We start from the raw sequence: 11,521 nt of genomic DNA, 5'->3' as shown, positions 1-11,521 counted from the left end.
ATAATACCTCTCTCGGCCCACCCTGCACCAACTGGCCAGCCTACCACATAGCTGTGCCATTGGACTACAACTCCCATGGTGGCCAGCCACAAGGAAGGTTTAAAGGCAGCCCTGAGAAGTAAAACCATACAGAGATGGTCTTTGAGAAGAAAATTCAACAGCCTTTATGCAAATCATCCCCTTCGCCTTTTTCTCACGTGAGGAAAAAGACTCAAAAGATTGCCGTGCCTTGATTCTCTCTAGTGTTCATTGTTTTATTCATTGAATTTATTGGCCGACTATCTTGACATGGGGCTACTCTAGGAAGAAGAATGAAGTATATAAGAGGAGGGAGAGAGGATCTCTGTCAGGATTTCAAAGCCTGTGACTTGCCTTCTCCAGCAACAACTATTAACAATTCCAGCAATCTAGCCAAGCCTCCCTCAGAGGACTGACAGGGAGAGTCAAGCTGGTGTGCTTTATTGAGGGGGGGACGGGGGACACCAGGAGGCTCTGAGTTCTAATCCTCTCTTAGGCATGGAAGGCCTCTGGGTGACTTTGGACCTGTCCGCCTTGTCTCAGCCCAACCATACCCACAAGGTGGTTGTGTAGAAAAGAGGAGGAGGAAGAGGAGGGGGAGGGGGAGGAGGAGGAGGAGGAGGAGGAAAGGGATAGGAAGTACATTAGCTGCCCTGAATTGTATATGGGGGGGAAAAAGGCTGCATAAAAGTCAAGCTGGTGTGGTTTATTTGAAGGGGGGGGGAGGCAGAAAGATCTGAGTTCTTATCCTCCCTTAGGCATGCATGGAAGGCTGCTTGGTGACTTTGGACCGCCCATTCTTGTCTCATCCCAACCAGCCTTGCAAGGCTGTTGTATGGAAAAGAGGAGGAGGAGGAGGGGGAGCAGTGGTGGGATTCAAATAATGTAACAACCGGCTAATGACCAGCTGGGTAGGTGGGACTCAATGGTCATGTGACCGGGTGGGCGTGGCCAACTCAACGTCACTCAGGTCGATGGGCACTTCGCCTTAGCTGTTACAATGTAATGAGGGTTAACCGGAGAGGCAGTTTCTATAAGCAGGGCAATAAAGATTAGGCTAGAAACAACACCAGAATGTTTCCTTCCTGCCTTCCTGACAGGATTAGCCCTGTAAAAATGGAAAAAAACAAAAGGAGATTTATTCCAACAATCGGTTCTCCGAACTGCTTAGAAAGTTACCAACCGGTTCTCCCGAATAGGTGTGAACTGGCTGAATCCCACCACTGAGGGGGAGGAAGTATGTTCACTGCCCTGAATTGTATATGGAAAAAAAGGCAGCATAAAAATAAGCCACAGGGCAGCCTCCTGGGAGGATAGTGCAAAAAAAAAGGAAAAGGAAGGAAGGAAGGAAGGAAGGAAGGAAGGAAGGAAGGAAGGAAGGAAGGAAGGAAGGAAGGAAGGAAGGAAGGAAGTGGATAAAGCAGCATCGAGAGAAATTTGGGGAGGTGGTCTTGAGGGAATTGAAATGTTATTCCGCAACATGTTTGGGGGACCATGGTGGCTGCCTCTTCTCTTCAAGGCTCAGAGGCGAATTATCCACTTTTTGAGCATCACTGATTATGTCAGTCTCTGAAATGGTGGTTTGAGTTCAGGTTGTTTCCCCCCCCCCCCCCCCGCCTCAGGCAGCCATTTTGTGATGAGGCATCGATGGCTATTAACATTTCCAGAGGGTTCCATTGCCCTCAGAAAACAACAACAACAACAATTTGATGCAATAATCAAGACTCTCGCCTAGAAACCATGTGTTTTTGAATTCTAATCCCACTTTAGGCATGAAAAACTGGCTGAGGGACTTTGGGCTGGTTTCCCTCAGCCCAACCCACCTCACAGGGTTGTTGTTGTGGGGGAAAGAGGAGGAGGAAGGATTAGGAGTTATATTCGCTGTCTTAAGTCATGTATGAAAAAAAAAGGCGGGGAAAATCTTGAAGGAGGAAGAAAAGGAGGCGAATATAATGAATAGAATAGAATAGAATAGAATAGAATAGAATAGAATAATGGACTGGACTAGACTAGAAGTAGAATAGAATAGAAGTAGAATAGAATAGAATAGAATAGAAGTAAGTAGAATAGAATAGAATAGAATAGAAGTAAGTAGAATAGAAGTAGAATAAATAGAAGTAAATAGAATAGAATAGAAGAAGAATATACTAGACTAGAATAGAAGTAGAATAGAATAGAATAGAATTCTTTATTGGCCAAGTGTGATTGGACACACAAGGAATTTGTCTTTGGTGCAGATGCTCTCGGTGTACATAAAAAGACAAGATACATTCGTCAAGGATCATAAGGTACAACACTTAATGATAGTCACAGGGTACAAATAAGCAATCAGGAAACAATATCAAGGATACAAGCAACAAAGTTACAGTCCTGCAGTCATAAGTGGGAGGAGATGGGAGATAGGAACAATGAGAAGACTAATAGCAATAGTAATGCAGCCTCAGTGAATAGTTTGACAGTGGTGAGGGAATTATTTGTTTAGCAGAAGGATGGCATTTGGGGGGGAAAAAACCTGTTCTTGTGTCTAGTTGTCTTGGTGTGCAATGCTCCATAGTGGCTTTTTGAGGGTAGGAGTTGAAACAATTTATGTCCAGGATGGGAGGGGGTCTGTAAATATTTGGTTTTTGTCTGTAAATATGTGGTTTTCCTTCCAGGTGTTTTATTTTATTTTTTTATAACCTACATACATATCCAACACACCTTCCTCCTGTTTCCTCACAACAACAACCCTTTGAGGTGGCTTGGACTGAAGAGCGACTGGCCCAAAGTCAACCAGTGGCTTTCATGCCTAAGACCGGACTTGAACTCGTTGCCTTCCATTCTGTAGACCAAACTGGCCTTTACCATTTAACTACTGCTGCAAATTTAAGGGGTGAGGCTGGAGTTTTGTGGCCCCCACTCAGTGGTGGGTTTCAAAAATTGTTCGAACCTACTCTCTGGGTGTGGCCTCCTTTGTGGGAGTGGCTTGCCGGCCATATGACCGGATGGGGGTGGCTTGCCACCCATGTGACCGGATATGAAGATGCCGGCGACACTTGTCAGAACCACCTTAAATTACGTCACACACAGCACTGGCGTGCATAAGAATATGATGTAAACTTGTTTTTTAAAAGGCATCTTTGGTTTGCGTTAAAACAACTTCAACACACACAATGTTCTGATTGCACCACAAACGCAGTAGTCATCCTTACCTTCCACAGAGGCACTGAGTTTTATAAATATGAGCATGATAGTGTAGAATAATCATATCCAAGGACCAGTGGTGGGTTTCAAAAATTTTTGGAACCTCTTCTGTAGGTGTGGCCTGCTTTCCAGGTCCACTGGTGGAACCTATTCTAACCAGTTCGGTAGATTTGACGAACTGGTTCTACCGAATAGGTGCGAACTGGTAGGAACCCACCTCTGCCCCCACTCCTTCCTTTCTTTTTAATGGGCACATCTTTTAGATTGGAAGCCCAAGAGGAAGGACTCATATTTTTTTATAATAATAATAAATAATAATAATAATCACACCACACCTGACATAACAATAGTTGAAAAGAAGAAAGTATGGTTCATTGACATTGCAATACCTGGAGATGCACGAATTGAAGATAAACAGCAAGAAAAAAATCACAAAGTACTGGGACTTGCAAATTGAAGTTGAGCGACTATGGAAAAAGAAATTGTGTGTTGTCCCAATTGTAATTGGAGCCCTTGGAGCAATACCTAAAGGGCTACCTCGCTATTTGGAAATTTTAAATTTATCAAACTTGAACATTCTGATTCTACAAAAAAACACCCTACTTGGAACAGCTTCTATCCTCCGACGTTGCCTTAACAGTTCCTAGGTCCTTGGTTAGGACTCGAGCTGTTGAGCTACCAACCAGCCCCAAAGGTTGTGAATCTCACCAAAGATTAACCACATAACAACAATAACAACAACAACAACAACAACAACAACAACAACAATACACAAACAGGTAGTCCTCGATGATTATCGGGACCAGAATTTCCTTTGTCAAGTGAATTGTGCCCGATTTTACAACTTCTTTTGCCCCAGCTATTAAGTGAACCACTGCAGTTGTTAAATTAATAGTGCCATCATTAAGCAAACCCAGGTTCCCCATTGGCTTTGCTTGTCAGAATGACCCTGGAAATGTCACAACTATCACAGATACATGCCAGTTGCCAAGGGCCTGAGTTTTGATCATGCAAATGTGGGGATGCTACAATGCTTGTAACTGTGAGGACTGGTTGTAAGTCACTTGTTTCAGTGTATGTTTGAATGATTGCTAAATAATATAGAACAACACAGTTGGAAGAGACCTTGGAGGTCTTCTAGTCCAACCCCCTGCTTGACCAAGAAACCCTATACCATTTTGGATAGGGCTGTCCAATCTCTTCTTAAAAACCTTCAATGAATGGTTTATAAGCCAAGAATACCTATAATAATAATGATGATGTAACCATATTGATTGAAAAGCAAGATTAAAAAAATAATACTGCTACCTCATGCAAAATTATAGCCATTACAAATTGTATGCCGTTTCCATTGCAATTTCTACATTCATCTGTTTTCTAAAATTCTGCAGAACTGAAAAGACAAATGAAAGAATGCGAAGAAACCTAGTGTGAGGAAAAATTTTCCCCAGATCATCATTTGATACCTCCTGGATGTAAAATTATGGGGGCATCCGTTTTGCTTTGGTAAGTAATTGAGAACAAGGCTTCCAACTTTTACGATTGTGGGATTAGAAAAAAAAGATGGGGGAACGGATTTGGACAATATGCTGAGTTCAAATATAATCGACTCTTTTGTTGGTCTAGTGGTTGTGTGGGGAAAAATGATATTGTTATGTGCATATTAAATATAAATACTGTGCCACATTGTGCTTTATTGCATGTGAGTTCATTCTTTTATGTTGTTTCAGTTAAGTTTGTCATATTATATAGATTTATCCAAAGTTGGGGTGGGGGAGAGGGTTAGAGACTGAATGCATCCTTTTGTTTGATGGAATTTCTATTTCAGCCTACCATTTTAATTGCCTTGCTTCTTTGTTTCTCTAATGAACAGCTTTGGTAAATAAATTTTAGTTTAAAAAAGCTTTCTTTCTTTCTTTCTTTCTTTCTTTCTTTCTTTCTTTCGTTCTTTCGTTCTTTCGTTCTTTCGTTCTTTCGTTCTTTCGTTCTTTCTTTTCACCAGACCTGGGGTAGAAACAAAAGCAGCTGATATATAATAACACTTCATCAAGCCCCTAATACCAAGACACTCTTCCACAAACACAATTACAGACATTCAAAAAATATAAAAGAAGAAATAGCGACAGCTCAATTGACATTGAACTACAAAAAGTTTTGCCTAAATATTATTGTTCTTGCAAAAAGTTCAGTAACAAAGAGGCTGGGTGTACTTCAGGGAAAGTGTCATGAGGGGAGTTCCAAAGCATTGGAGTGACCACAGAGAAGGGCTGCCTTCTGGTCATGAAACAAAATAAAACGTTTTTACAGAAACAATTTTTACTGCATTTCCTTCAGAAACTATACAAGGCCCTCCCTTTGACGTTGAGCTAGTTGTCAAAGTGTCCACTAGGTGGCTCCACTAACCTGTGACAGACCTGTGCCCAACTGCTGTCTACTGTATATTCAGCCTGTTTCCTGCATTAATTAATTAATTAATTATTAATTTTCCACAACGATTACAACGATTACAATATCCCTGAAATATTTTGTATTTTCTTGAAAGCATCTTTCATTCTGTTTCAATCTCACCACTGCACCCTATATTCTGCTGCAAACTCACTACTCATTGTTCCCAAATTGATCAAGGAAGAATGTAAATTAAAATAATACTTTATGTTCAAAGGTCCCAGGGTTATGTGATCACCATTTGCAATCTTCCAAGCCAGACTCTGATAAGTACGTCAAGGGCTGTGGGAGCCAGATATGCTTATCAACGCCATGAGTCATTTAACAATTGCACTGATTTCGTTAACAACCATAGCAAAACAGGTCATAAAAACAGGCAAAATTCACTTATCAACCGCTTTGCTTAGCAACTAAAATCCTGGTCCCAATTGTGGCCACAAGTCAAGAACTGCCTATAGGTATTTTGCGACTAGTGTTGCCTATTTGAGCTAGTTTCCCATGACAGCTATTGTGTGAATGTGTCTACACCACAGTGTCCAAATTCTAAATCTACCCATCCTCAGGCGCCTACCTCTGGACTATTTGCCTATAATCACCAACCAATTTGGCCTCCTGCAGGTTTTTTAAACTGCAGAAAGCTATTTTAGAGAATCATAATAAATTTAGAACCAAAGAGCATAAATTATTATACTAACATAACTGATCATGTGAGGTATTAATACAGCTCTATAAAGCCTTAGTAAGGCCACACCTAGAATACTGCAGCCAGTTTTGGTCATCACATCACAGTATAAAAAAGATGTCGAGACTCTAGAAAGAATGCAGAGAAGAGCAACCAGGATGATTAGGGGACTGGAGGCTGAAACATACGATGAATGGTTGCAGGAACTGGGCATGGCTCGTCTAGTGAAGAGAAGGACCAGGGGAGACAGGACAGCAGAGTTCCAATATTGGAACTGCCACAGAACGGAAGGGGTCAAGCTATTTTCCAAAGCACCCGAAGACCAGACAAGGAATAACGGATGGAAACTGATCAAGGAGAGAGTCAACCTAGAAAGAAGGTGAAACTTTCTGATAGTGAGCACAATCAACCAATGGAACAGAAGTTGCCTTCAGAAGTTGCCTTCATCACTGGAAGCTTTCAACAAGAGATTGGACTGCCATCTGTCAGAAATGATGTAGGGTCTCCTGCTTGAGCAGGGGGTTGGACTACTAGATGATCTACAAGGTCCCTTCCAGCGCTGTTATTCTGTAATAATACAGCATTGTCCGTCTACTGCTTCTCGCACCTGCTCCTTGTGTCTTTCAGCAACAGACTTCACAAAGGAATCCTTGTGAAAGAATCCAGTAGCTCTGGCAATGGTGAAGTGTGCCTGGTTTACAGAAAAGCCAAGATTTTACAAAGCACTTAATTTCTTCCTATTTAATGGCTTGGAGGTGAGAAAGCTTGCAAGATCAAACCCCCTGCTCAGCCTTTTGCATGTAATTTGCAAATAAGTTGTCTGGAGTTTGCTCTCCAGCAAGGAGGGCACAGAGCAGTCACTTTCATTGATTTTGAAAAGGAAATCACTGTTTCCCTCCTAGGAAACCCGTTCCCCCCCCCCCGCCCTAAGCTTATCTTTAGATGCTGTTAATCTACAGACTACCACATTTACAGCTTACCATGCCAAAAGAAGCATCTTCCTCTATCGTTTTTCTTTTTTCTTTTAAACCCCAGTGCTTTAACATTTAACCTGGTTAACAGTTTGGATTACTTCAAAGGCTTGCTCTCATAAGAAATCTTTTCTGAGCTACATGCGAGAGCCATGGCTGCTTAGTCTGTACTTAAAAGCATTTATTTCCCCTCGCCTCCAATTTGGATCAGAGCCCTGGTACTACGTGGGCGTGTGTAACTCTTTCCTCCCCTTGTTTGTTCTTCTAACAGTAACAGTACGGATAGTCCTTGACTTACGACCACAGTTGAGCTCAAAATTTCGGTTCCTAAGCCAGGCAGTTCCTAAGTACATCGTCCCTGATTTTACAACCTTCATTGCCACAGCTGTTAAATGAAACACTGCACTTGTTAATAGCATGTTTAACTTATGACTATCACTTGTTAGTTATCTTATGACTTATGATTGTATCTTATGTTTTTATCAGTTTGTTGCTTGCATGTATACCGAGAGCTTTTGCACCAGAGACAATGTGTGTCCAATCATATTTGGCCAATGAAGAATACTCTATTCTATTCTACTCTATTCATCCCATCTCATCCCAAGGTGGTTTTCTGCCGGTTTGCCCCGGATTGGGTGAACCGGTAGAGGCAGCGTCGGCGTCTGGAGGCTCTGTCCACCTGCCCAGACACTTTTGTGCGTGTGCAGAAGTGTCGCATGCACACACGCTCGCACGAGCAAACCGGCAGTGAAATAAATTGAAACCCACCACTGATCCCATCCCGAGTTCTGGCTTCCCACTTTGTGATACAAAGACCTTTTTCAGATCATAAAAACCGCCCTTTCCCCTTAATCTATAGCCAGGATCTTCTCAGACAGCTGTACAGGTAGTCTTTAACATAACCACAATTGAGCCCCAAAATTTCCATTATTTAGCGAGACAGTTGTTAAGTGAACTTTGCCACATTTTACAAATTTTCTTGCCACAGCAGCAAAGTGAATCATTGCAGTGGTTAAGTCCGGAACAGGGTTGTTGAGTGGACCTGGCTTCTCCATTGACTTTGCTTTTTCAGAAGGTTGCATGATCCTAGGACACTGCAACAGTCATAAGTATGAGACAATTGTCAAACATCCGAATTTTGATCATGTGACCATGGGGATGCTGCAATGGCCACGTGAAAAATGGTCATAAATCACTTTTTTAAAGTGTTGCTATTATTTTGAACGGTTACTAAATGAACTGTTGTAAGTTGAGGACTAACTGATTTTTTCAAGAGGCTACATACCTGTCAAAATGGTGTCTGCACTCTCCCCTGCAGACACCACTGAAGGTCAATACTAGACTAGTAGAGCTGTCTTTTTGTCCTTCTCAAAGATACTGGATTCTCTTGATGCCTGTGGAGATTCTCCGTCATCCAGGTCATAGTTGTCTCAAAGGTGCCTTTTCAAAAGGCAACTGAACTGCTTTTTCTTGAGGAAGACGCTTTGCTTCTCATCCAAGAACCTCCACCGATTCCGGCAGGATGGTTGCGGGCAATGGAAGGATTGGTAGTCCTCAACTTACAGCAGTTCATTTAGTGACCGTTCAAAGTTACAACGGCACTGGAAAAAACAGTGACATGAACTATTTTTCACATTTATGACCACTGCAGTATTCCCATGGTCACATGCTCGAAATTCAGACACTTGGCAACTGGTTCATATTTATGACGGTCGCAGTGTCGTGAGGTCATGTGATCCCCTTTTACAAAATCCTGACAAGCAGGGAAGCCAGATTCAGTTATCAGCTTTGTCTCTAACGTAACGCTACAGTGATTCACTTAACGACTGTGGCAAGAAAGATAATAAAATGGGACAATATTCAATTAACAAATATCTCACTTAAGTTAACAGCAGAAATTTTGGGCTCAATTGTGATCCTAAGTTGAGAACTACATGTAGTTCATCGTAGAGATTGGCCGCAATGAGGGACACAGGTGAACCCATGGCACAGGTGTGTTTTTGTCTGTAGAAACCTTAATTATATTTACTCCTGCGCCATTCATAGTGTTCAACCTTGCCTTCCCATGTACCCTTCCCTTTTTTAAGCTGTATAATTTTCCCTTCCCATCTGTGGATCAGGTGGAGTGAAGCAGAAGATTTACCTAGTATAGATATCCTGTTGGACATTCCTACCTGCATGCCTCTTCTGAAATCTGCGCCTAAGCTCCTAGCCCTCTTCTAGAAATTGTCCCACAAACTGTAATTTTGAATGTGACAGAAGAGGAAAAGTCTTCCCACAGGGGAAGAAATCCTCCTTAAATTGCTTTACATTAATTGAATTTAAAATTAAATCAAAGCAGTGGTCTTCATCTTTGTCCTGATTTGCTTATTCCATAGAGCTCAGTTCCTAGCAAGCAGCCAATGAAAAAAGAAGTATATATATATATACCTCTTTCCTTCCAATATTCTCATACCTTGCAAGTCCTTTTGTGGTTTTGCAAACTTACCTGTTCTGTGCCTTCCTCCCCTTTCTACCCCAGCTGTCATTTCCCCTTTCCCCTCTATTCAAATACTTTGCATTGAGCTTCAGTCCCTTACATTTTGAGCTGGGCCAGAAAGACCCAGGACCCTTCCATTGTATGGCGTGTCGAAGCGTGAAACACCTCTGTACGTTTTCAGGGAATTATTTTTGAACCTGGCATTTCCAAACCTTTTGGCAAGAGGGCGCCACTGGCCTTGATAGAAATTGCTTGCCGGCTTCCACAGCAAAAGCTTATCTTGATATTAATTCATGCGTTCCTGTCCTGCATCCTTGTGAAATGGTGGTAGAGCAGGTGAAGGAAACCATGCTGAGGTTTGCAGCAACTGGTAATGCTGGAGACCAGTTTATCTCCTTAATGGTGTACCCTCAAATTCTCCAGAGGGAGAGGAAGCAAAGAGAGAGTCTGGGCTTTCTTAGAAAGCCATTTTGATGGTTGAATTTGGGCCTACCACAGGCCGAATGTTCTGGAAGGGACTATCCAGCCGAGGTAGTTATGAGCAAGGAAAGGCTGTGGAAATTACCAGAAAAATCCAGCCTATCTAAACAAGTCTATTTCTGGGCTACCAAAAGGCCATTCAGGTTGGAGAGCAAAAGTTGTAGAAAGCAAGTTAACAATAAAAATCTACTTAATTATCTACCCCCCCAAAAAAAATTTAAATAAACAAACGGCAAACATCTCTAACTCAGATGTGGGTTAACTACATTTTTATGATTATATCAACAAGTACACACAATGGTAATTAATCTAAATCTAACGCTTGTAATATTATTTTTCCACGTTATTTGGTGCAACCATTCTGGAATGCTGTGGGATATCTGGTATCTCATCTGTCCAAGCTTCCGACTTTTGCACCTTCCCCTTGAAAGCCCCTGTGGCTGGTGCTTCACCCACAGCATAGCTCCAAGTTCAAGGAAACTATGAATTTAATCAAAAGGAAGTAATTATCTTTTGCTAGGAGGACGTGCCGTGACCAATTGTACACCACTCTTTTTTGCATTCAGGATTCTACCTTGTAGCCTGCCTATTGCTGGTTTTTCATTAAGATTTTCTCCTGTTTGGTGCAATTGGTCCACGAAAAGACATAATTTTCTGTTATTTCCTTCCTATCTCCTCCCTTTTAACGTTTGTTCACAAGATACGTGAGCCTGTCAGCACAGCAATAACTAGGCTTTGGGTGAAATATATAAATTAGAGAATGGAGGGGCTGGTTCTTTGATTTTCCTGGAGCTTTTAAGAAACCGTTAGATGTATTTGTGATGTGTCCAGCTAGAAAATGCAATGTTCCTGCAAAAAGTTAATTTAAAAAAGTACACACACCAAGTGTGATGTTCCAAATGACATTCATTTAAGATGTGATAAGTGTACAGAATACAGAATAAGTGTACATGCTCTACATGATCCAGCCTTCTATGGTAACTTGTACTGAATCTTTATGGTCAAACAAATGGACTGAAAAAGCACCAAGCATGTCAGCCATGGGTTGGGCACGCCAGCAAGACTGAAATATTGGGATATGCCTGTGTGTGCCTATGTCATAAACATGGAGGTTTGGATCTCAAAATAATTTAATTAATTCAGTTTGATTTCCAAGTTAAAAGGAGGAGAGATTTGCAATTGTTGATACTTATTGTTTAATAAAATTGGATGACTCTTTTTTGATGTTGCTTCCAGGATTGTAATCCTGAGTTGTGGTACATG

Source organism: Thamnophis elegans, chromosome 12, assembly GCF_009769535.1.
Source record: "Thamnophis elegans isolate rThaEle1 chromosome 12, rThaEle1.pri, whole genome shotgun sequence".
NCBI lineage: Eukaryota > Metazoa > Chordata > Lepidosauria > Squamata > Colubridae > Thamnophis > Thamnophis elegans.
This window is presented reverse-complemented; position numbering follows the sequence as displayed.